Source organism: Pagrus pagrus (genome assembly GCF_965226575.1).
Source record: "Pagrus pagrus genome assembly, chromosome: 18".
In the NCBI taxonomy this organism is placed as follows: Eukaryota; Metazoa; Chordata; class Actinopteri; order Spariformes; family Sparidae; genus Pagrus; species Pagrus pagrus.
This window is the reverse complement of record NC_140202.1, coordinates 21,721,868-21,748,955: the sequence shown is the minus strand read 5'-3', so window position 1 is coordinate 21,748,955 and position 27,088 is coordinate 21,721,868. Positions and strand designations below refer to the sequence as shown.

Sequence of the window (27,088 nt, the reverse complement as noted above, 5' to 3'; positions counted from 1 at the left end):
TAAGAACCAGTTACATAAGTTATGTAACAGGGTTTTGTATATTTGGATTTATATGTGATACACTTTTCATATATTTAGCTTATTTCAGATCTTGAAAATATGAGGTGAAAATAAACATTGTGGGATGTTGGTTATCATAACAGTGATAATTTTGAATGTGATATTTTATATATTAATATATTTCTATTAATAAGTATTGTGTGCTTGGTGAGGCTCCTGTCAGCTCTGTGTTCAGTGGTCTGTGTCAGAGTCTCTTCCTCTTCAGCAGCTGCAGTCGGTTCCTGCTGTAACAGCTCAGTGTCTCTGCAGTCTGACTGAGGGAGGTTTTTGTACGACGACAAATCACTGTGTGAACACATCCACACTGGTTAGAGTGGGCTCATTCAAACAGTAATAAACTGCTGCATCTTCAGTCTGAACTCCACTGATGGTCAAAGCGAAGGCGAGGTTGCTTCCACTGCCACTAAACCGAGCTGGTGTTCCTGATTCACGTGTGCTCACAAGTTTTATTAGGAGCTTCGGGATCTGTCCAGATTTCTGTTGATACCAGGACAAAGCCTCACCATTAGTGTATTTATAAGGAGCTTTGTTGGTGTTACAGGTGAGAGTGACAGTGGATCCTGGAGCAGATGCCACTACTGGAGGCTGAGTCACAGTCACCTGACCGCTGCATCCTGCACACAAAAACAAATCATTGATTTATCAGCAGAAATAAATGAGAGAAAAGGCAGCACATCATTTCTGAAATGTTGCTGAGTGAACCAACCTGTAAAACAGCAGCAGGCCAGCGTCCAGATGAGGATGGTGATGAGAGTCATGGTGGTTGTGCTTTCTGCTGTGTTGACTGACAGATCTGAGTCCTGCAGTGTTGAACTCACAGGACTATAAACCTTCTCAGTTCACTGGAGGATCAGCTGACCATGCAAAGCCTCCTCTCTATGGAAATCATTTCTCTGCTCTCAACACACTGAAGGCAACGTGGGACACAAAATCAGGAGAAATACTGCTTGGATTTACACCATCTATGATCTTAATGGAGCAGAGGAAAATATTTATATTAGAAGTGCAGTTGAGGATTTAAGGACGAGTTTGTGTCCACTGTCGTTGGTATGATATGTCTGTTTGTCTGCCTTTCATTTACTCACAGGGTTTACTGGAGATAAATAATATATTTAATATCTGTTTAATCTGAGTTATCAGTAAATTATGATTATTTAAAAAGCATCATGTTAATTTAACCATGTATCAACTGATATAAACTGTGAAGAAATGACTTTGTTTCAAGGAGACTGTGATCGTTTCTCTGTCAGGAGTAGAAAAGTCAAGAAAAGTGAAAGAAATGATTCTTATTTATTCAATATTTTCAATCCATAACATTGAACAATCTTTGTAGATTCAACAAATATGAATATTTCTGTGTTAATATGAAAAGCAGAGAGTGTTTTCAGTGGATAGATGCTTGTTCACAGTGCAGGAGGTTTTTGTACGGCCACTTAATGAGTTTGTGTCACTGTGGTACACTTTTGGTGGAGGAACCAAACTCATCATTCACTGTAAGTATCACAGATTTGATTATTTCTGCAACGTTAAAAATATTAGACAAAGTTTTGTGTCAGAATGTGATAACACAAGAATGTATTCTGTATAATTTACATGTTGTGGATATTTTTGATAATAATTGAGCTGGTCTGATAACAGTTTGGAAACCTTTGTGCTGAGATTAATATTGTTTCAGTATTATAGATAATGTGGTATAATATTTGACAAAGACTTCGACTTTTCTTTTCTTATTTTTGCGATAAATATTTGTTTTTTAGCAAACTTTGGTTTTAACATTTCTCTCAGCAGCTTTCTAACACTCAGAAAAAAACATGTTCTTTCATCTTAATTTGTTAAAGTAAGCAGTTGTTTGGTATAAAATCTAACGTTGATGCCGTAGAGTTTATATATACATAAGTGAGTTTTCATGAACATCCAGTAAAGATGTAGTTTGTGTTCACAGCTCGTTAGTTTAAAGTGGTGAAAAGGAAGTGAAACAGACAGATGACAAAGTCTTTAACTGTGTACAGATGTTACATTTTTAAACAAGAAAATCACTGAAGGGATGAATTATTTATTGTCAAACAATATAAAGCAGATATGAAGATTTCAGTTAAATGTTGAATTAGATTTACACCAAAGTCATGTTGCATTTTATTGTCTGATTCTTACTGATTCATGCTGAGTGTCACAGTAGGAGATGAATTGTTTTAAAAGTCAAAATGACATCAACTTTTATCATTTAGTTTTATTTGTTAAACCCTCATTTCCTCCATGTGTCACCTGCTCTCCTCTGTCTGATCACAGTATCATGCACACAGCTCATCCACAGTACTGTTAACCTCTGTCATGTATCATCAGTGTCTCATGTCCAGCTGTCTGTCCTGCAGTGGAAGTTAATCTGCTCCTTGTGTGTCTCTGCTCTCCCCTCCAGCTGGCCCCATGGTCAGGCCCTCCGTCTCTCTGCTTCCCCCCTCCTCTGAGCAGCTCTCCGGGGGCTCGGCCACGCTGGCCTGCCTGCTGACCGGCTACTCTCCTCCGGGAGCCGTGGTGCGCTGGGAGGTGGACGGTACTGAGGTGACAGAGGGGGTCCTGAGCAGCTCAGAGGTGGAGAGCAGCGGACGCTACAGCAGCAGCAGCACCCTGAGCCTGAGCCAGGAGCGCTGGATGGCAGGAGAGCTGTACAACTGCAAGGTCCTCCATCGTGACCACAGCCAGACCGAGTCTATCCGCAGGAGCCAGTGTCAGGCCTAGAGGGGCTGTCTGAAGCCCAGGACAGGAGCTGTGTGTGGGGGGAGCAGGAGGAACACACCTGCTGCTCTGATCAATCTGAGTTTGAATGTTTGTAGAGGAAACTAAAGCTTTGTGTGACAGGGAACAACACTGCTGTAAAGTGTTGGACAGCAACAGCTTAGAGAGTGATGTGTGTAGCTCAGCAGCTAGATGTGAGTGTGCTTAATAACTGTCATGATGATGACTGATGTTTTTGCTAATAAAGCTTGAAGTGATCAATAACTTTATGAAGCGTTTGGTCTTTTATCTTGTGAAGAGTCATAAGAAATAAAATGGTTTCATAACTCCAGCTGATACTCCTCTCTGTGGAGAATGAAACACTTTGGATTCATCATGTAGGTACAACATGACATACTCTATTAAATATTGCACAATAATGTGATAAAACAAGACATTTTGAGGTCATTTATATGTTGTATATATTCTTTGTTTTCATATGAAGCTTGGCTGATATTGCATTTTGGCATCAAAATTGTTGCAGAGACACTGAAGTTTAAAACTGTATATGGAAGAGTGTCTGTGAGTCTGTTTCAGCTTTATTTAGATTCATTGTGGTTCTGCTTGATGACTCTTGTGTTCACTGGACCAGTTCTCCTCATCACAGTCTCTTCACCAACCCTCTGCACCTGCAGCAGGCCGTTTTCACTTCAGTCAAACTGAAGGAGGTTTTTGTACGGCTCTGAATCACTGTGTGAACGTGAGATCACTATGGTAGCCCAGACAGTAGTAATCTCCTAGATCTTCAGCCTGAACCCCACTGATGGTCAGAGTGTATTGAGAACCAGATCTACCGCCACTGAATCGAGTCGGAGTTCCAGAGTTTAGAGTTGATGACCTGTATATCAGGAGTTTGGTCGCCTGTCCAGGTTTCTGAAGGTACCAACTGAGATCATCTTCAATATCTGAACTCCCTGTGGCGCTGATGGTCACAGTCCCTCCAAGACTAACAGACTTGGATTTGTCAGCCTGAGTCAGAAAGTTGTTTGCAGAAGACTCTGAAATGAGAAATGACAAATCTTGTGAATAAAAATTAAACAAGTTAAACAAAAATTAAGTGGAAGGAACAAACTGAATTTGCACCAAACGTTTTCAAAATCTCTCACCCTGACTCAGAAAACCCAACACGACAATCAGAGTTATTGGCGACATCATCCTGATGCAGTTTTCAGTGTGAGTGCATGAAAACAGTTCAGACTCTCTGTGACATAAGAACTTAAACTCTGAGGAGCAGTGATGCATTAAAATCATGCAAAATATATTTAAGAAGGCAAACACACACCTGTTCATGTGAAACAGAAAAAGAGGAGGTGAGGTGGAGTGACAGCTCATCATCTTGAGGATCATTGGACAGTTTAAAGTCCATCGAGAACATTTAGACTTTGAGCTGTTTTACATTTCTTCTCCTCATTTTAAACATCCTGCATTTCACATCTTTATGATCTCACATGACTTTGTCCTCATTAACAGGTCTATATCACCCCCTGCTGGCAAACTTCAGCTTAGCTTAGCTTCACACAAAGACTGATAACATGTGAAAACAGCTGGCATGTCCCTATAGGCAAGTAAATCTGACCATCAACACCTCTAAAGCTGTCGTGGTCCTGACATTTCTGTCTGGTTTCATTGTGTTTTCTGGATGTTTGTGGTCTGTCTGCACTTTGTTTCCCTCCTGTGTTCCTGTGCTCCTCCCCGGCCTGCTTTTCCCTCCACACCTGCCCTGCTTCAGCCTCGTTAGCTCTGCCCTGTTCCCAGTGTTTTCACCAGCCAATCAGCTCCTTTCCTGTCCTCCTGTTTCACCTCATTCTCTTCACCTGAGCTTCTCCACCTGTCTCTCCGCCTGCACCTCATTACATCGTCAGTTTTTTTCTATTTGAGTCCAGTTTTCAGTTTCGTGTTTGAGGAGTTGTCTGCCTGTTCCTGTGTCAGGGTTTTAGTTTTTTTATATTTGGTAATTTCAATGTAAATGTGGATTTTCTAGCACTTGGATCGAGCCAAGCAACCTGTGTCCCCCGACTTTCAGCCTTCATGTCAGTCTAAGCTAATTATTTTTTATTATTTTTTTATTTGCCTTTATTTAACCAGGTCGGTCCCGTTGAGACACAATGGTCTCTTTTTCAAGGGAAGACAGCAGCATAGAAAAGTTGCAACAATTACAAGACACAGAAATCACACAGCAACAGAGATGAAATACATTACAAAATAGAAGCAACAGGACTAAAGCTCCGGATTCACATTAAAACAAGAACAAGTGCGGTATGAAGCTGCTCCAATTTCTCTCACACGAGTTTTCAAAGATCCAAGGTTGATGAGCTCCTTTAACTTTAGAGTTTTCTGCAGTTAATTCCAAGCAGCAGGTGCAGCGTACTTAAAGCAGTGCTTACCAAATTCAGAATTAACTTTGGGCACGTTTAATACATAAAACTCGTTAGAACGCAAGCGGTAACCGCTTTGGGATTTGGAGAAATAATTACATATATATTGGGGGAGCGACCCAAGATGGCTTTATAAATAAAAATATGCCAATGTATAAGGCGCCGTGCTGCCAGAGATGGCCACTCAACTCGAGCATATAAAGTGCAGTGGTGAGTGAGGGCTTTACATCCAGTGACAAACCTTAAGGCACCATGATTCACGGTGTCCAGAGAACGCAGACAATTTGCAGGGGCATACATATATAAGAGGTCGCCATAATCAAATACAGGGAGGAAAGTGGCAGCAACCAACTTTTTCCTGGTAGAAAAAGAAAAACATGATCTGTGACAGAAAAAGAATCCCAGTTTCAGTCTTAATTTTTTTACCAGGTTTTCTACATGTGGTTTAAAAGAAGGCGATCATTGATTAAAATGCCGAGATACTTGTAACAGGACAGAAGTTCAATCTCACACCCTTGTAATGACAAAATGCTGGGAGGAGACACAGGTACCCCCCTGCCATTGGAAAATATCATCAGTTTAGTTTTGGCAGCATTTAAGACGAGTCTTGATTCAATGAGCTGACTTTCCACAAGGTTAAAAGCAATCTGTAAGTTGCCAAGGGCCTCGGCAAGAGTGGAGCCACAACAGTATATAACCGTGTCATCAGCATAAAAATGAAATTTGGCATTTGGGATGTTTCTGCCCAATGTATTTACATAAATAACAAACAAAATCGGGCCCAGAACTGAGCCCTGAGGCACACCGGTAGAAACATTTAGCAGTGTGGATGAGCTGCCTTCAAAATAAACACATTGTTTTCTATTAGACAAATAATAATCAAACCAACCAACGGCCTGCTTGGATAAACCTATGTCAAGCAGTCGTCGCTTCAGAATAGAATGATCGACTGTGTCGAAGGCCTTAGAATGGTCAACAAAGAGAGCTGTACAAAATTTCTTATGATCCAGCCATTCTATTATATCGTTGGTGAGTTTAAGGGTGGCTGTAGTTGTGCTATCTTGTTTCCTGAAGCCGGATTGATAGGGGGAGAGAATGTTGTAAGTATGAAGGAAATCCTTCAACTGGTCATTTACTAGACCTTCAAGGACCTTCGACAGGATGGACAACTTGGAGATAGGTCGATAATTATTTAAACAAGTAGGGTCCCCTCCTTTCAAAAGGGGAAGGACATAAGCAACTTTCCAAATTTCAGGAATACAATTCGTAGTGATAGAGAGATTAAAAAGATATTGGAGAGGTTTGGCAATAAAATCAGCAGCTAGCTTTAAAAAATATGGTTCCAAGTGGTCTGGGCTTGCAGATTTAGAAATGTCGAGAGAGAAAAGAGCTCTACGGACCTCTTCCACTGAGAACAACCTTAAAACAAAGGAAGGTTGACCAGCAGAGATATGGCCTAGAGACATGTTACCAACATCTAGGGCAGAAGACACAAGATCAAGGGCAGGCATAGCAATCGTGGAAGAAGACATACAGAATAGGGAACCAGAGGCAGAAAAATTATTATCAAAACAATCAAGTATAGTAGCCCTATCAGTTACAGTAGTAGCATCATTAAAAATACAGGATGGGAGTTTGCTATGATTATCAGTGGCTGAGATAGATTTGATCACTTTCCAAAATTTTTTAGGGTCGTTTAAATTTTTCGTTTTTGCAGAAAGATAAAAACTGGACTTTGCTTTTTTGATAAGAAAGGTTGACCTTATATTTTCTGAAGGGAGCATGCTTATCAAGCAGGGAAGAGAAACCCTCAGGGAAGAATTGCCATGCAGTCTCTACATCATCAATTAATTCAATAGGGTCCCAGTTAATATTATATAAATCATGGAAGAACCCCTGTTCAACAAAGGCCTTCATATTACGTTTTATCTAAATACGAGGTTTGGATTTTGGAATTTGGGCATTTCTGACTGCAGCAATCACACAGTGGTCACTTATATCGTTTGCAAAGACACCTGACATAGAATACTTGTGTGGAGCATTAGTCAAAAACAAGTCAATTAAAGATGATTTGTCTGGACACTTCAAATTGGGGTGTGTGGGGCTTTCAATGGGCTGTATAAGATTTAATGAAACACAGGAATCTTTAAAGGCATCGGGTTTAGAATTTAGCCAATCGCAATTGAGATCACCAGTTAATATTATTTCATTATAGCTCATGTCAGCTAATAGCTGATTCAGAGAAGTTAGCGCTTCAGCAGTAGCTGATGGGGGTCTATAGCAGCCCACAACAGTAATGAAAAACCCATTCTAAATTTCAAGATTTATGGCTAAGAACTCAAACTGTTTACTGATTGATTTGGACTGCAGGACATTTACATTACATTTTGATTTACAATAAATTGCAACCCCGCCCCCTTTCTTGGGACGGTCGGCCCTAAATACATTATACCCTTACCCTAATTGACTGCTGATGGACTGATTGATATAAGAGTCATATCAGTCAGCACAATTCTGATGTATAACTTTAAAGTTGTGTAACAGGGTTTTGTGTATTTGGATTTATGTGTGATACACTTTTCATATGTTTTGCCTACTTCATACCTTGAAAATGTGAGGTGAAAATGGCCATTGTGGGATGTTAGTTATCATAACAGTGTTAAATTATTAATAAGTATTGTGTGCTTGGTGAGGCTCCTGTCAGCTCTGTGTTCAGTGGTCTGTGTCAGAGTCTCTTCCTCTTCAGCAGCTGCAGTCGGTTCCTGCTGTAACAGCTCAGTGTCTCTGCAGTCTGACTGAGGGAGGTTTTTGTACGACGGCAAATCACTGTGTGAACACCCAAGCACTGCTGATATAATGGGCACTCTGACAGTAATAAACTGCTGCATCTTCAGTCTGAACTCCACTGATGGTCAAAGTGAAGTCAGAGCTGCTTCCACTGCCACTAAACCGAGCTGGTGTTCCTGATACACGTGTGCTCACAACTTTGATTAGGAGCTTTGGAGACTGTCCAGATTTCTGTTGATACCAGAACATACCATCACCATCACTGAATCTGTAAACAGCTGGGTTTGTCTTGCAGGTGAGAGTGACAGTGGATCCTGGAGCAGATGTCACTACTGCAGGCTGAGTCACAGTCACCTGACCGCTGCATCCTGCACACAAAAACAAATCATTGATTTATCAGCAGAAATAAATGAGAGAAAAGGCAGCACATCATGTCTGAAATGTTGCTGAGTGAACCAACCTGTAAAACAGCAGCAGGCCAGCGTCCAGATGAGGATGGTGATGAGAGTCATGGTGGTTGTGCTTTCTGCTGTGTTGACTGACAGATCTGAGTCCTGCAGTGTTGAACTCACAGGACTATAAACCTTCTCAGTTCACTGGAGGATCAGCTGACCATGCAAAGCCTCCTCTCTATGGAAATCATTTCTCTGATCTCAACACACTGAAGGCAACGTGGGACACAAAATCAGGAGAAATACTGCTTGGATTTACACCATCTATGATCTTAATGGAGCAGAGGAAAATATTTATATTAGAAGTGCAGTTGAGGATTTAAGGATGAGTGTGTGTCCACTGTGGTTGGTATGATATGTCTGTTTGTCTGCCTTTCATTTACTCACAGGGTTTACTGGCGATAAATAATATATTTAATATCTGTTTAATATGAGTTATCAGTAAATTATGATTATTTTAAAGCATCATGTTAATTTAACCATGTATCAACTGATATAAACTGTGAAGAAATGACTTTGTTTCAAGGAGACTGTGATCGTTTCTCTGTCAGGAGTAGAAAAGTCAAGAAAAATGAAAGAAATGATTCTTATTTATTCAATATTTTCAATCCATAACACTGAACAATCTTTGTAGATTCGACAAATATGAATATTTCTGTGTTAATATGAAAAGCAGAGAGTGTTTTCAGTGGATAGATGCTTGTTCACAGTGCAGGAGGTTTTTGTACGGCCACTTAATGAGTTTGTATCACTGTGGTGGACTTTTGGTGGAGGAACCAAACTCATCATTCACTGTAAGTATCACATATTTTATTATTTCTGCAGCATTAAAAATATTAGACAAAGTTTTGTGTCAGAATGTGAAAACACAAGAATTTATTCTGTATAATTTACATGTTGTGGATATTTTTTGATAATAATTGAGCTGGTCTGATAACAGTTTGGAAACCTTTGTGCTGAGATTAATATTGTTTCAGTATTATAGATAATGTGGTATAATATTTGACAAAGACCTCGACTTTTCTTTTCTTATTTTTGCGATAAATATTTGTTTTTTAGCAAACGTTGGTTGTAACATTTCTCTCAGCAGCTTTCTAACACTCAGAAAAAAAACATGTTTATTTTCTAATTTGTAAAATTCAACAATTGTTTAGTATAAAATCTAGCGTGGGTGTTGTACAATTTAAATATAAATATGTGTGTTTTTATGAACAACCAGTAAAGATGTAGTTTGTGTTCACAGCTCGTTAGTTTAAAGTGGTGAAAAGGAAGTGAAACAGACATATGACAAAGTCTTTAACTGTGTACAGATGTTACATTTTTAAACAAGAAAATCACTGAAGGGATGAATTATTTATTGTCAAACAATATAAAGCAGATATGAAGATTTCAGTTAAATGTTGAATTAGATTTACACCAAAGTCATGTTGCATTTTATTGTCTGATTCTTACTGATTCATGCTGAGTGTCACAGTAGGAGATGAATTGTTTTAAAAGTCAAAATGACATCAACTTTTATCATTTAGTTTGATTTGTTAAACCCTCATTTCCTCCATGTGTCACCTCCTCTCCTCTGTCTGATCACAGCATCATGCACACAGCTCATCCACAGTACTGTTAACCTCTGTCATGTGTCATCAGTGTCTCATGTCCAGCTGTCTGTCCTGCAGTGGAAGTTAATCTGCTCCTTGTGTGTCTCTGCTCTCCCCTCCAGCTGGCCCCATGGTCAGGCCCTCCGTCTCTCTGCTTCCCCCCTCCTCTGAGCAGCTCTCCGGGGGCTCGGCCACGCTGGCCTGCCTGCTGACCGGCTACTCTCCTCAGGGAGCCGTGGTGCGCTGGGAGGTGGACGGTACTGAGGTGACAGAGGGGGTCCTGAGCAGCTCAGAGGTGGAGAGCAGCGGACGCTACAGCAGCAGCAGCACCCTGAGCCTGAGCAAGCAGCGCTGGATGGGAGGAGAGCTGTACAACTGCAAGGTCTTCCATCGTGACCACAGCCAGACCGAGTCTATCCGCAGGAGCCAGTGTCAGGCCTAGAGGGGCTGTCTGAAGCCCAGGACAGGAGCTGTGTGTGGGGGGAGCATGAGGAACACACCTGCTGCTCTGATCTATCTGAGTTTGAATGTTTGTAGAGGAAACTAAAGCTTTGTGTGACAGAGAACAACACTGCTGTAAAGTGTTGCACAGCAACAGCTTAGAGAGTGATGTGTGTAGCTCAGCAGCTAGATGTGAGTGTGCTTAATAACTGTCATGATGATGACTGATGTTTTTGCTAATAAAGCTTGAAGTGATCAATAACTTTATCAAGTGTTTGGTCTTTTATCTTGTGAAGAGTCATAAGAAATAAAATGGTTTCATAACTCCAGCTGATACTCCTCTCTGTGGAGAATGAAACACTTTGGATTCATCATGTAGGTACAACATGACATACTCTATTTAATATTGCACAATAATGTGATAAAACAAGACATTTTGAGGTCATTTATATGTTGTATATATTCTTTGTTTTCATATGAAGCTTGGCTGATGTTGCATTTTGGCATCAACATTGTGCAGAGACACTGAAGTTTAAAACTGTATATGGAATAGTGTCTGTGAGTCTGTTTCAGCTTTATTTAGATTCATTGTGGTTCTGCTTGATGACTCTTGTGTTCACTGGACCAGTTCTCCTCATCACAGTCTCTTCACCAACCCTCTGCACCTGCAGCAGGCCGTTTTCACTTCAGTCAAACTGGAGGAGGTTTTTGTGCGGCTCTGAATCACTGTGTGAACACTCCACCACCATGGGCACCCAGACAGTAGTAATCTCCTACATCTTCAGCCTGAACACCACTGATGGTCAGAGTGTATTGAGAACCAGATTTACTGCCACTGAATCGAGACGGAGTTCCAGAGTTTAGAGTTAATGACCTGTATATCAGAAGTTTGGGAGCCTGTCCAGGTTTCTGAAGGTACCAACTCAGATCAGGACCAATATTTGAACTCCCTGTAGCGCTGATGGTCACAGTCCCTCCAAGACTAACAGACTTGGATTTGTCAGCCTGAGTCAGAAAATTGTTTGCAGAAGACTCTGAAATGAGAAATGACAAATCTTGTGAATAAAAATCAAACAAGTTAAACAAAAAATAAGTTGAAGGAACAAACTGAATTTGCACCAAACGTTTTCAAAATGTCTCACCCTGACTCAGAAAACCCAACATGACAATCAGAGTTATTGGCGACATCATCCTGATGCAGTTCTCAGTGTGAGTGCATGAAAACAGTTCAGACTCTCTGTGACATAAGAACTTAAACTCTGAGGAGCAGTGATGCATTAAAATCATGCAAAATATATTTAAGAAGGCAAACACACACCTGTTCATGTGAAACAGAAAAAGAGGAGGTGAGGTGGAGTGACAGCTCATCATCTTGAGGATCATTGGACAGTTTAAAGTCCATCTAGAAAATTTAGACTTTGAGCTGTTTTACATTTCTTCTCCTCATTTTAAACATCCTGCATTTCACATCTTTATGATCTCACATGACTTTGTCCTCATTAACAGGTCTATATCACCCCCTGCTGGCACACTTCAGCTTAGCTTAACACAAAGACTGATAACATGTGGAAACAGCTGGCATGTCCCTATAGACAAGTAAATCTGACCATCAGCACCTCTAAAGCTGTCGTGGTCCTGACATTTCTGTCTGGTTTCATTGTGTTTTCTGGATGTTTGTGGTCTGTCTGCACTTTGTTTCCCTCCTGTGTTCCTGTGCTCCTCCCCGGCCTGCTTTTCCCTCCACACCTGCCCTGCTTCAGCCTCGTTAGCTCTGCCCTGTTCCCAGTGTTTTCACCAGCCAATCAGCTCCTTTCCTGTTCTCCTGTTTCTTCACCTCATCCTCCTCACCTGAGCTTCTCCACCTATCTCTCCACCTGCACCTCATTACATCATCAGTTTTGTTTCCGTTTGAGTCCAGTTTTCAGTTTAGTGTTTGAGGAGTTGTCTGCCTGTTCCTGTGTCACGGTTTTTGTCTTTTTATATTTGGTAATTTCAATGTAAATATGGATTTTCTAGCACTTGGATCAAGCCAAGCAACCTGTGTCTCCCGACTTTCAGACTTCATGTCAGGCTAAGCTAATTGACTGCTGATGGACTGATATAAGAGTGATATCAGTCAGCACACTTCTGATGTATAACTTTAAAGTTGTGGTACAGGGTTTTGTATATGGATTTATGTGCGATACACTTTTCATGTATTTTGCTTATTTCATATCTTGAAAATGTAAGGTGAAAATGGACATTGTGAGATGTTAGTTATCATAACAGTGTTAAATTATTAATAAGTATTGTGTGCTTGGTGAGGCTCCTGTCAGCTCTGTGTTCAGTGGTCTGTGTCAGAGTCTCTTCCTCTTCAGCAGCTGCAGTCGGTTCCTGCTGTAACAGCTCAGTGTCTCTGCAGTCTGACTGAGGGAGGTTTTTGTACGACGACAAATCACTGTGTGAACACAATAGCACTGCTGATTACATGGACACTCTGACAGTAATAAACTGCTGCATCTTCAGTCTGAACTCCACTGATGGTCAAAGTGAAGTCAGAGCTGCTTCCACTGCCACTAAACCGAGCTGGTGTTCCTGATTGACGTGTGCTCGCATATCTTATTAGGAGCTTTGTGGTCTGTCCGGATTTCTGTTGATACCAGAACAGACGATCACCACCATAAACAGCTGGGTTGGTCTTACAGGTGAGAGTGACAGTGGATCCTGGAGTAAATGTCACTACTGGAGGCTGAGTCACAGTCACCTGACCGCTGCATCCTGCACACAAAAACAAATCATTGATTTATCAGCAGAAATAAATGAGAGAAAAGGCAGCACATCATGTCTGAAATGTTGCTGAGTGAACCAACCTGTAAAACAGCAGCAGGCCAGCGTCCAGATGAGGATGGTGATGAGAGTCATGGTGGTTGTGCTTTCTGCTGTGTTGACTGACAGATCTGAGTCCTGCAGTGTTGAACTCACAGGACTATAAACCTTCTCAGTTCACTGGAGGATCAGCTGACCATGCAAAGCCTCCTCTCTATGGAAATCATTTCTCTGCTCTCAACACACTGAAGGCAACGTGGGACACAAAATCAGGAGAAATACTGCTTGGATTTACACCATCTATGATCTTAATGGAGCAGAGGAAAATATTTATATTAGAAGTGCAGTTGAGGATTTAAGGATGAGTTTGTGTCCACTGTGGTTGATATATGTCTGTTTGTCTGCCTTTCATTACTCACAGGGTTTACTGGAGATAAATAATATATTTAATATCTGTTTAATATGAGTTATCAGTAAATTATGATTATTTAAAAAGCATCATGTTAATTTAACCATGTATCAACTGATATAAACTGTGAAGAAATGACTTTGTTTCAAGGAGACTGTGATCATTTCTCTGTCAGGAGTAGAAAAGTCAAGAAAAATGACAGAAACGATTCTTATTTATTCAATATTTTCAATCCATAACATTGAACAATCTTTGTAGATTCAACAAATGTAAATATTTCTGTGTAAATATGAAAAGCAGAGAGTGTTTTCAGTGGATAGATGCTTGTTCACAGTGCAGGAGGTTTTTGTACGGCCACTTAATGAGTTTGTATCACTGTGGTACACTTTTGGTGGAGGAACCAAACTCATCGTTGACTGTAAGTACCAGAGATTTTTATTTTATACAACATATAGCAAATATAACTTTTATCAAATATTGAACAAGATTCTGATCAAGTTTAATGTTTGTATGTTATTGGAAATGTTTATTTTTATCTGAAGTGAGGCTGATCTCTCAATCTGAGACAAAAGTTTGCTGAAATCAAAATGTATTCAGTGTTCAGTATAATTTTAAGGAACATAAAACTGCTCAGCTATTTTTGATATTCTTCTTTATCATTACTTTGAATTGGTTTCTGCTTAAAAATAATCAAAATGAACGTTTCGTGAAGAAAAATTAAAAATGCTCAAAACACAGTATCAATAGTTTATTTTAATTAATTAATTTTTAACATTTAAAAACTTTTTAGATTTAAAATCTGATTCCTGTTGAACACAAACATGATTTTATCGGTAAATGCAGCTTATCTTTGTGTTCACGCTTCATTCACTCTACATGTGGTTAAAAGGAAGTGAAAGAGACAGATGACAAAGGTTTGAACTGTGTTCACATGAGTGTTTCAGCTCTGTCAGTTTCAACAGAAGAAAATCATCACAGGGATGAGTTATTCACTGTCACACATTATGAAACACACATGAAGATGTCGTCAATAATCATCATCAGTGAACCTTTTTAGTTGCATTTCCACTTGAATCATGTGTCTGATGGTCTGATACTGAGTGATTTATGAGAGCAACAGCAGCACAACTTATTCTGTTTGAGCTGATCAAATATAAGAAGTGAGCAGTTTGTCATGTGTCTTTATTACCAAGCCTTCACTCTCATGACTTTGTCTTCTCTCCCCCTCTCCTCCCCCCTCTCTCTCCTCCAGTGGGTGTGGTGCGGCCCACCCTGACCGTCCTCCCCCCCTCCAGTAAGGAGCTGCAGCAGGGCAGTGCCACACTGGTGTGTCTGTCCAGCGGGGGCTTCCCCTCCACCTGGAGGCTGGGCTGGAAGGTGGGGGGCAGCAGCAGCTCCTCAGGGGTGTCACACAGCTCGGAGGTCCTGGGGAGTGACGGCCACTACGGCTGGAGCAGCACCCTGAGCCTCTCTGCAGACCAGTGGAGGAAGGCGGGCTCAGTGAGCTGTGAGGCCAGTCTGAATGGACAGAGCCCTGTCGCTCAAAGCCTGGAGCCTGAGCGCTGCTCAGAGTAGAGCTTCAGCAACACTTCCTGTCTGGAGATGATGCTGCTGCTTTGATAGAGATCTTGATGAAGCTACAGATCTCCTCTGTTCACATGTTTCTGCAGGTTTCACAGCTCTCTGCTCAGTGTTTCAGTCTGCATGTTGCTGTCTAATACTGATCTTCTGCATATTCTTCTTCATCTTCTTTACTTTCAAACTGAACATGATCAGTTTCACTCCAAGAGAAACTTCATCTATGAACTTTCATTTAATAAAACAGTGAATAATGAAGAGTCAGTGTCTCTGTATTTCTTTTATTATATGTTCATCATGAAAAATACCTTCTTGATCATCTCAGTATGATAACTGATATTATTGCATGCTTCAGACAATTAAACATGAAATCATACATTTTGAAAATGAAATCATTTGGATTAATAAAATGAAGAGTATGAAATATAAAACACTGAATGTGTTCCTACATGAACTGTTGTTATTTCAGACTGTTTTGTTTAGCTGTCAGAAATTATTTTTTGACATCACTGGTTATAGTCCAACAAGAATCTAACTTTCACAGCTTATTTATGAAGAAACTGAATGAACTGACAGGAAAATAGAGTTTAAACTGTATATGGAAGAGTGTCTGTGAGTCTGTTTCAGCTTTATTTAGATTCATTGTGGTTCTGCTTGATGACTCTTGTGTTCACTGGACCAGTTCTCCTCATCACAGTCTCTTCACCAACCCTCTGCACCTGCAGCAGGCCGTTTTCACTTCAGTCAAACTGAAGGAGGTTTTTGTACGGCTCTGAATCACTGTGTGAACGTTGAACCAACACCCATACAGTAGTAATCTCCTACATCTTCAGCCTGAACCCCACTGATGGTCAGAGTGTAGTCAGAACCAGAATAGCTGCCACTGAATCGAGACGGAGTTCCAGAGAAGCGAGTTGATGAACCATATATCAGGAGTTTGGTCGCCTGTCCAGGTTTCTGAAGGTACCAACTGAGATCACCACCAATATTTGAACTCCCTGTGGCGCTGATGGTCACAGTCCCTCCAAGACTAACAGACTTGGATTTTTCAGCCTGAGACAGAAAATCTGCAGAAGACTCTGAAATGAGAAATGACAAATCTTTTGAATAAAAACTTTAAAAAGTTAAACACAAATTAAGTTGAAGGAACAAACTGAATTTGCACCAAACGTTTTCAAAATCTCTCACCCTGACTCAGAAAACCCAACATGACAATCAGAGTTATTGGCGACATCATCCTGATGCAGTTCTCAGTGTGAGTGCATGAAAACAGTTCAGACTCTCTGTGACATAAGAACTTAAACTCTGAGGAGCAGTGATGCATTAAAATCATGCAAAATATATTTAAGAAGGCAAACACACACCTGTTCATGTGAAACAGAAAAAGAGGAGGTGAGGTGGAGTGACAGCTCATCATCTTGAGGATCATTGGACAGTTTAAAGTCCATCTAGAAAATTTAGGCTTTGAGCTGTTTTACATTTCTTCTCCTCATTTTAAACATCCTGCATTTCACATCTTTATGATCTCACATGACTTTGTCCTCATTAACAGGTCTATATCACCCCCTGCTGGCACACTTCATCAACACTGACCTCACTATGAACTGACACCATTATTGACTGATTTTGAATGTATTCACTTTTTCCCTGAATCCTGTTATTTAGACTTCTTTCTCACTAGTTGTGACTTGTGATAGCATAGCATCCTTTTAAATGTTGGAAAAATAGAGCTGTGTGAATCTTGTGGCAGTGAGACACAACTATCACAGGTTATAGTGAGAAAAACACTGAATCTCATTTGTATCTCCAGGTCAAGATGCATCAGAAAAATATCATCATTCTTTAAAATAAAACAAGAGAAAGCCTGAGCCCTGTCCTTAGTCAGGAAATTGGTAGTGCAAGATGTAGGTTATCTTAATTCTGATTTAGCTTAGCTTAACATAGAGACTGATACATGTGTGTTGTGTCGGCAGACTGTGTGGAAAAGCTACCTCGGGTGAAAAACGAGAATCCAGGCTAGCGAACGTTAGCTTCTTCATTGCCCGACTGCTGGGAAGAACACCGCCATCAGCACAAGCGCCCCCTATAGGCATGAACAGGTTACAACACAGCAACCAGTGAACATCAGTGGCAACACAGTACAAAAGTACCTTCCTCTCACTGTTATACTTTTTTATTTTGCTTTGTTTCTTTTAAACACCACAGCTCCTCCCCTGTAGCTTAGACTTAACACATATTTTTTCTTTTAAAGTTCCCTTCTTTTGAACAAAGTTCACCGTACAAGGTAAAAACAACAATGCAAACCTCAGATACTAACAAGTTCTCCAACTTAACCAACTTGTGTGAAGTAGGATCCGTGTCCATAGTATGAGACTTTGAGTCCCTTTCTCTAAATCCATTATAAGTCCAAACGTTGAGGAGGACGCACATTTCTTTTAGGGCGCTCCATGCATCCTGAGCTTGAGGAATCATTCAGAACTCGGTCAGTCTCCACTGAGCTGTGGTGATCCTCAGGGATCTGCTCGCAGACCACAGTGACAGTCTCAGTGTCTCCAGGATCAATGGGGTAATCCCAGACTCCTTCAGTGTTAGTCACAGTTTGTTCTGGAGTCACATTCTTTCTCTTTGCATCCAGCATCTGATTTACATTTCTTTTTACACATGTTCCATTTACCGACACCAAATATGTTACCGGACCCAAAACATCAGTTACTACACCATCCAACCACTTCTCCCCTCCCCTGTAGTTCTTTACAAGCACTCATAGGCTCCGGCCAGCGTCAAGTCTTTAGTATGGGCGGCATTCAGCATGTGGTCGCGGAGCTCTGCACTTTAACCCCCGCACACAAATAAGCTCCACCAACTTGTGCTCGGACTGCTTTAATGGCGCACACAAGTCCATCAGCAAAGTATGATTCTTTTTGCCCACAACTGTCGGGAACATGGCTTTTAACTTATCATCCCCATCACTTCTGCCCTGAGAACAGGAGGGATTCACCTGCCTTCATTGTGGGAAACAATGGTCTCTGCCCTGAGACCAGATGAGACTAAACAGCCATGAGGAAAATCCTACAGAACAACTTCTGCCCTGAGACCAGATGAGACAGTTGACTCCCTTTCGTCCAACTACGTTGCCTTAAAACAGAAAAATACAACTTCTGCCCTGAGACCAGGAGGGATTCACCTGCCCTCAGACAAAGTTGTTGGAAACAATGGCCTCTGGCCTGGGACCAGATGAGACTAAACAGCCATGAGGAAAAGCCAAATTTATGAATTAGACTACACTGCCCTAAATAGCCATTGTTTTTTTTAATACGAGTACAGTAAAGCTTAATGCAATGTACACTGACAAGCTTTCTAGCTCACCTGATTAGCTTGACTAGCTAGCTAGCTTAGCTAGTGCTTACGGTTAACATGTATTGGCAGACATAATGTTGATAGCACTAGCTCATTAATACTGAAAACGTGATGTTTTTGTGAATTATCTTGTTCTTCTAACTTTCTGTGATAAGAACCAGTTACATAAGTTATGTAACAGGGTTTTGTATATTTGGATTTATATGTGATTCACTTTTCATATATTCAGCTTATTTCAGATCTTGAAAATATGAGGTGAAAAAAAAGATTGTGGGATGTTGGTTATCATAACAGTGTTAATTTTGAATGTGATATTTTATATATTAATATATTTATATTAATAAGTATTGTGTGCTTGGTGAGGCTCCTGTCAGCTCTGTGTTCAGTGGTCTGTGTCAGAGTCTCTTCCTCTTCAGCAGCTGCAGTCGGTTCCTGCTGTAACAGCTCAGTGTCTCTGCAGTCTGACTGAGGGAGGTTTTTGTACGACGACACATCACTGTGTGAACACTCCACCACTGTGGTAACTCTGACAGTAATAAACTGCTGCATCTTCAGTCTGAACTCCACTGATGGTCAAAGTGAAGTCAGAGCTGCTTCCACTACCACTAAACCGAGCTGGTGTTCCTGATTCACGTGTGCTCGCATATGTTATTAGGAGCTTCGGAGTCTGTCCAGATTTCTGTTGATACCAGAACATATAATTACTATTGTAAACAGCTGGGTTGGTCTTACAGGTGAGAGTGACAGTGGATCCTGGAGCAGATGTCACTACTGGAGGCTGAGTCACAGTCACCTGACCGCTGCATCCTGCACACAAAAACAAATCATTGATTTATCAGCAGAAATAAATGAGAGAAAAGGCAGCACATCATGTCTGAAATGTTGCTGAGTGAACCAACCTGTAAAACAGCAGCAGGCCAGCGTCCAGATGAGGATGGTGATGAGAGTCATGGTGGTTGTGCTTTCTGCTGTGTCGACTGACAGATCTGAGTCCTGCAGTGTTGAACTCACAGGACTATAAACCTTCTCAGTTCACTGGAGGATCAGCTGACCATGCAAAGCCTCCTCTCTATGGAAATCATTTCTCTGCTCTCAACACACTGAAGGCAACGTGGGACACAAAATCAGGAGAAATACTGCTTGGATTTACACCATCTATGATCTTAATGGAGCAGAGGAAAATATTTATATTAGAAGTGCAGTTGAGGATTTAAGGATGAGTTTGTGTCCACTGTGGTTGGTATGATATGTCTGTTTGTCTGCCTTTCATTTACTCACAGGGTTTACTGGAGATAAATAATATATTTAATATCTGTTTAATCTGAGTTATCAGTAAATTATGATTATTTAAACAGCATCATGTTAATTTAACCATGTATCAACTGATATAAACTGTGAAGAAATGACTTTGTTTCAAGGAGACTGTGATCGTTTCTCTGTCAGGAGTAGAAAAGTCAAGAAAAATGAAAGAAATGATTCTTATTTATTCAATATTTTCAATCCATAACATTGAACAATCTTTGTAGATTCAACAAATATGAATATTTCTGTGTTAATATGAAAAGCAGAGAGTGTTTTCAGTGGATAGATGCTTGTTCACAGTGCAGGAGGTTTTTGTACGGCCACTTAATGAGTTTGTATCACTGTGGTGGACTTTTGGTGGAGGAACCAAACTCATCGTTGACTGTAAGTACCAGAGATTTTTATTTTATACAACATGTAGCAAATATAACTTTTATCAAATATTGAAGAAGATTCTGATCAAGTTTAATGTTTGTATGTTATTGAAAATGTTTATTTTTATCTGAAGTGAGGCTGATCTCTCAGTCTGAGACAAAAGTTTGCTGAAATCAAAATGTATTCAGTGTTCAGTATAATTTTAAGGAACATAAAACTGCTCAGCTATTTTTTGATATTCTTCTTTATCATGACTTTGAATTGGTTTCTGCTTAAAAATAATCAAAATGAACGTTTCGTGAAGAAAAATTAAAAATGCTCAAAACACAGCATCAATAGTTTATTTTAATTTATTCATGTTTAACTTTTAAAAACTTTTTAGACTTAAAATATGATTCCTGTTGAACACAAACATGATTTTATCGGTAAATGCAGCTTATCTTTGTGTTCACACTTCATTCATTCTACATGTGGTTAAAAGGAAGTGAAAGAGACAGATGACAAAGGTTTGAACTGTGTTCACATGAGTGTTTCAGCTCTGTCAGTTTCAACAGAAGAAAATCATCACGGGGATGAGTTATTCACTGTCACACATTATGAAACACACATGAAGATGTCGTCAATAATCATCATCAGTGAACCTTTTTAGTTGCATTTCCACTTGAATCATGTGTCTGATGGTCTGATACTGAGTGATTTATGAGAGCAACAGCAGCACAACTTATTCTGTTTGAGCTGATCAAATATAAGAAGTGAGCAGTTTGTCATGTGTCTTTATTACCAAGCCTTCACTCTCATGACTTTGTCTTCTCTCCCCCTCTCCTCCCCCCTCTCTCTCCTCCAGTGGGTGTGGTGCGGCCCACCCTGACCGTCCTCCCCCCCTCCAGTAAGGAGCTGCAGCAGGGCAGTGCCACACTGGTGTGTCTGTCCAGCGGGGGCTTCCCCTCCACCTGGAGGCTGGGCTGGAAGGTGGGGGGCAGCAGCAGCTCCTCAGGGGTGTCACACAGCTCGGAGGTCCTGGGGAGTGACGGCCACTACGGCTGGAGCAGCACCCTGAGCCTCTCTGCAGACCAGTGGAGGAAGGCGGGCTCAGTGAGCTGTGAGGCCAGTCTGAATGGACAGAGCCCTGTCGCTCAAAGCCTGGAGCCTGAGCGCTGCTCAGAGTAGAGCTTCAGCAACACTTCCTGTCTGGAGATGATGCTGCTGCTTTGATAGAGATCTTGATGAAGCTACAGATCTCCTCTGTTCACATGTTTCTGCAGGTTTCACAGCTCTCTGCTCAGTGTTTCAGTCTGCATGTTGCTGTCTAATACTGATCTTCTGCATATTCTTCTTCATCTTCTTTACTTTCAAACTGAACATGATCAGTTTCACTCCAAGAGAAACTTCATCTATGAACTTTCATTTAATAAAACAGTGAATAATGAAGAGTCAGCGTCTTTGTATTTCTTTTATTATATATTCATCATGAAAAATACCTTCTTGTTCATCTCAGTATAGCTGATATTATTGCACACTGAAGAGTCCAGACAATTATAATTTTTTTATTTCTTTCTGACAATTAAACACAAAATCATAGATTTTGAAAATGAAATCATTTGGATTAATACAATGAAATGTATTAAATATAAAAGACAAAATGTGTTCCTACATGTTGTTATTTCAGACTGTTTTGTGTCGCTGTCAGAAATGATTTTTTGACATCACTGGTTATAGTCCAACAAGAATTTAACTTTCACAGCTTATTTAAGAAGAAACTGAATGAACTGACAGGAACTCAGAGTTTAAAACTGTATATGGAAGAGTGTCTGTGAGTCTGTTTCAGCTTTATTTAGATTCATTGTGGTTCTGCTTGATGACTCTTGTGTTCACTGGACCAGTTCTCCTCATCACAGTCTCTTCACCAACCCTCTGCACCTGCAGCAGGCCGTTTTCACTTCAGTCAAACTGAAGGAGGTTTTTGTACGGCTCTGAATCACTGTGTGAACGTGAGATCACTATGGTAGCCCAGACAGTAGTAATCTCCTAGATCTTCAGCCTGAACCCCACTGATGGTCAGAGTGTAGTCAGAACCAGAATAGCTGCCACTGAATCGAGACGGCGTTCCAGAGTTTAGAGATGTTGAAGAGTATATGAGAAGTTTGGGAGCCTGTCCAGGTTTCTGAAGGTACCAACTGAGATCAGCATCAATATCTGAACTCCCTGTGGCGCTGATGGTCACAGTCCCTCCAAGACTAACAGACTTGGATTTGTCAGCCTGAGTCAGAAAATTGTTTGCAGAAGACTCTGAAATGAGAAATGACAAATCTTGTGAATAAAAATCAAACAAGTTAAACAAAAAATAAGTTGAAGGAACAAACTGAATTTGCACCAAACGTTTTCAAAATCTCTCTCCCTGACTCAGAAAACCCAACATGACAATCAGAGTTATTGGCGACATCATCCTGATGCAGTTTTCAGTGTGAGTGCATGAAAACAGTTCAGACTCTCTGTGACATAAGAACTTAAACTCTGAGGAGCAGTGATGCATTAAAATCATGCAAAATATATTTAAGAAGGCAAACACACACCTGTTCATGTGAAACAGAGAAAGAGGAGGTGAGGTGGAGTGACAGCTCATCATCTTGAGGATCATTGGACAGTTTAAAGTCCATCTAGAAAATGTAGACTTTGAGCTGTTTTACATTTCTTCTCCTCATTTTAAACATCCTGCATTTCACATCTTTATGATCTCACATGACTTTGTCCTCATTAACAGGTCTATATCACCCCCTGCTGGCACATTTCAGCTTAGCTTAGCTTAACACAAAGACTGATAACATGTGGAAACAGCTGGCATGTCCCTATAGGCAAGTAAATCTGACCATCAGCACCTCTAAAGCTGTCGTGGTCCTGACATTTCTGTCTGCTTTCATTGTGTTTTCTGGATGTTTGTGGTCTGTCTGCACTTTGTTTCCCTCCTGTGTTCCTGTGCTCCTCCCCGGCCTGCTTTTCCCTCCACACCTGCCCTGCTTCAGCCTCGTTAGCTCTGCCCTGTTCCCAGTGTTTTCACCAGCCAATCAGCTCCTTTCCTGTTCTCCTGTTTCTTCACCTCATTCTCCTCACCTGAGCTTCTCCACCTGTCTCTCCACCTGCACCTCATTACATCTTCAGTTTTTTTTCCATTTGAGTCCAGTTTTAAGTTTCGTGTTTGAGGAGTTGTCTGCCTGTTCCTGTGTCAGGGTTGTGTCTCCCTACTTTCAGACTTCATGCTAAGCTGAGCTCACCAACTGCTAATGGACTGATATAAGAGTGATATCAGTCAGCACACTTCTGAAAACTTTGAATGTATAATTTTAAAGTTGTGTAACAGGGTTTTGTATATTTGGATTTATATGTGAAACATTTTTCATATCTTGGAAATATAAGGTGAAAATGGCCACTGTGGGATGTTAGTTATCATAACAGTGTTAAATTATTAATAAGTATTGTGTGCTTGGTGAGGCTCCTGTCAGCTCTGTGTTCAGTGGTCTGTGTCAGAGTCTCTTCCTCTTCAGCAGCTGCAGTCGGTTCCTGCTGTAACAGCTCAGTGTCTCTGCAGTCTGACTGAGGGAGGTTTTTGTACGACGGAAAATCACTGTGTGAACACTGGGCCACTGTGTACACTCTTACAGTAATAAACTGCTGCATCTTCAGCCTGAACTCCACTGATGGTCAAAGTGAAGTCAGTCCCGCTTCCACTGCCACTGAACCGAGCTGGTGTTCCTGAATGACGTGTGCTCAAATGTCTTATTATGAGCTTTGGGGTCTGTCCAGACTTTTGTTGATACCAGAACAGACATAAATTTACACCATCACAGATGTAAACAGGTTGGCTGGTCTTACAGGTGAGAGTGACAGTGGATCCTGGAGTAAATGTCACTACTGGAGGCTGAGTCACAGTCACCTGACCGCTGCATCCTGCACACAAAAACAAATCATTGATTTATCAGCAGAAATAAATGAGAGAAAAGGCAGCACATCATGTCTGAAATGTTGCTGAGTGAACCAACCTGTAAAACAGCAGCAGGCCAGCGTCCAGATGAGGATGGTGATGAGAGTCATGGTGGTTGTGCTTTCTGCTGTGTTGACTGACAGATCTGAGTCCTGCAGTGTTGAACTCACAGGACTATAAACCTTCTCAGTTCACTGGAGGATCAGCTGACCATGCAAAGCCTCCTCTCTATGGAAATCATTTCTCTGCTCTCAACACACTGAAGGCAACGTGGGACACAAAATCAGGAGAAATACTGCTTGGATTTACACCATCTATGATCTTAATGGAACAGAGGAAAATATTTATATTAGAAGTGCAGTTGAGGATTTAAGGATGAGTTTGTGTCCACTGTGGTTGGTATGATATGTCTGTTTGTCTGCCTTTCATTTACTCACAGGGTTACTGGAGATAAATAATATATTTAATATCTGTTTAATCTGAGTTATCAGTAAATTATGATTATTTAAAAAGCATCATGTTAATTTAACCATGTATCAACCGATATAAACTGTGAAGAAATGACTTTGTTTCAAGGAGACTGTGATCGTTTCTCTGTCAGGAGTAGAAAAGTCAAGAAAAGTGAAAGAAATGATTCTTATTTATTCAATATTTTCAATCCATAACATTGAACAATCTTTGTAGATTCAACAAATATGAATATTTCTGTGTTAATATGAAAAGCAGAGAGTGTTTTCAGTGGATAGATGCTTGTTCACAGTGCAGGAGGTTTTTGTACGGCCACTTAATGAGTTTGTGTCACTGTGGTACACTTTTGGTGGAGGAACCAAACTCATCATTCACTGTAAGTATCACAGATTTGATTATTTCTGCAACGTTAAAAATATCAGACAAAGTTTTGTGTCAGAATGTGATAACACAAGAATGTATTCTGTATAATTTACATGTTGTGGATATTTTTGATAATAATTGAGCTGGTCTGATAACAGTTTGGAAACCTTTGTGCTGAGATTAATATTGTTTCAGTATTATAGATAATGTGGTATAATATTTGACAAAGACTTCGACTTTTCTTTTCTTATTTTTGCGATAAATATTTGTTTTTTAGCAAACTTTGGTTTTAACATTTCTCTCAGCAGCTTTCTAACACTCAGAAAAAAACATGTTCTTTCATCTTAATTTGTTAAAGTCAGCAGTTGTTTGGTATAAAATCTAACGTTGATGCCGTAGAGTTTATATATACATAAGTGAGTTTTCATGAACATCCAGTAAAGATGTAGTTTGTGTTCACAGCTCGTTAGTTTAAAGTGGTGAAAAGGAAGTGAAACAGACAGATGACAAAGTCTTTAACTGTGTACAGATGTTACATTTTTAAACAAGAAAATCACTGAAGGGATGAATTATTTATTGTCAAACAATATAAAGCAGATATGAAGATTTCAGTTAAATGTTGAATTAGATTTACACCAAAGTCATGTTGCATTTTCTTGTCTGATTCTTACTGATTCATGCTGAGTGTCACAGTAGAAGATGAATTGTTTTTAAAGTCAAAATGACATCAACTTTTATCATTTAGTTTGATTTGTTAAACCCTCATTTCCTCCATGTGTCACCTCCTCTCCTCTGTCTGATCACAGTATCATGCACACAGCTCATCCACAGTACTGTTAACCTCTGTCATGTATCATCAGTGTCTCATGTCCAGCTGTCTGTCCTGCAGTGGAAGTTAATCTGCTCCTTGTGTGTCTCTGCTCTCCCCTCCAGCTGGCCCCATGGTCAGGCCCTCCGTCTCTCTGCTTCCCCCCTCCTCCGAGCAGCTCTCCGGGGGCTCGGCCACGCTGGCCTGCCTGCTGACCGGCTACTCTCCTCCGGGAGCCGTGGTGCGCTGGGAGGTGGACGGTACTGAGGTGACAGAGGGGGTCCTGAGCAGCTCAGAGGTGGAGAGCAGCGGACGCTACAGCAGCAGCAGCACCCTGAGCCTGAGCAAGCAGCGCTGGATGGGAGGAGAGCTGTACAACTGCAAGGTCTTCCATCGTGACCACAGCCAGACCGAGTCTATCCGCAGGAGCCAGTGTCAGGCCTAGAGGGGCTGTCTGAAGCCCAGGACAGGAGCTGTGTGTGGGGGGAGCAAGAGGAACACACCTGCTGCTCTGATCAATCTGAGTTTGAATGTTTGTAGAGGAAACTAAAGCTTTGTGTGACAGAGAACAACACTGCTGTAAAGTGTTGGACAGCAACAGCTTAGAGAGTGATGTGTGTAGCTCAGCAGCTAGATGTGAGTGTGCTTAATAACTGTCATGATGATGACTGATGTTTTTGCTAATAAAGCTTGAAGTGATCAATAATTTATCAAGTGTTTGGTCTTTTATCTTGTGAAGAGTCATAAGAAATAAAATGGTTTCATAACTTCAGCTGATACTCCTCTCTGTGGAGAATGAAACACTTTGGATCCATCATGTAGATACAACATGACATACTCTATTTAATATTGCACAATAATGTGATAAAACAAGACATTTTGAGGTCATTTATATGTTGTATATATTCTTTGTTTTCATATGAAGCTTGGCTGATATTGCATTTTGGCATCAACATTGTGCAGAGACGCTGAAGTTTAAAACTGTATATGGAAGAGTGTCTGTGAGTCTGTTTCAGCTTTATTTAGATTCATTGTGGTTCTGCTTGATGACTCTTGTGTTCACTGGACCAGTTCTCCTCATCACAGTCTCTTCACCAACCCTCTGCACCTGCAGCAGGCCGTTTTCACTTCAGTCAAACAGAAGGAGGTTTTTGTACGGCTCTGAATCACTGTG

The 27,088-nt window shown here is 40.7% G+C and overlaps 3 gene segments (V, D, J or C); all 3 read left to right on the top strand.

The window, feature by feature from the left end:
- The first annotated feature begins 1,521 nt into the window (after positions 1-1,521).
- Positions 1,522-3,059, top strand: LOC311273615 (Ig lambda-1 chain C region-like). The segment is given in 2 exons: positions 1,522-1,553; positions 2,474-3,059.
- A 6,146-nt stretch (positions 3,060-9,205) lies between these two features.
- LOC311274441 (Ig kappa chain C region, B allele-like) lies at positions 9,206-10,743 on the top strand. The segment is given in 2 exons: positions 9,206-9,237; positions 10,158-10,743.
- Positions 10,744-11,223: 480 nt separating this feature from the next.
- Positions 11,224-26,359, top strand: LOC311274076 (Ig lambda-1 chain C region-like). The segment is given in 2 exons: positions 11,224-11,278; positions 26,040-26,359.
- Positions 26,360-27,088: the final 729 nt, after the last annotated feature.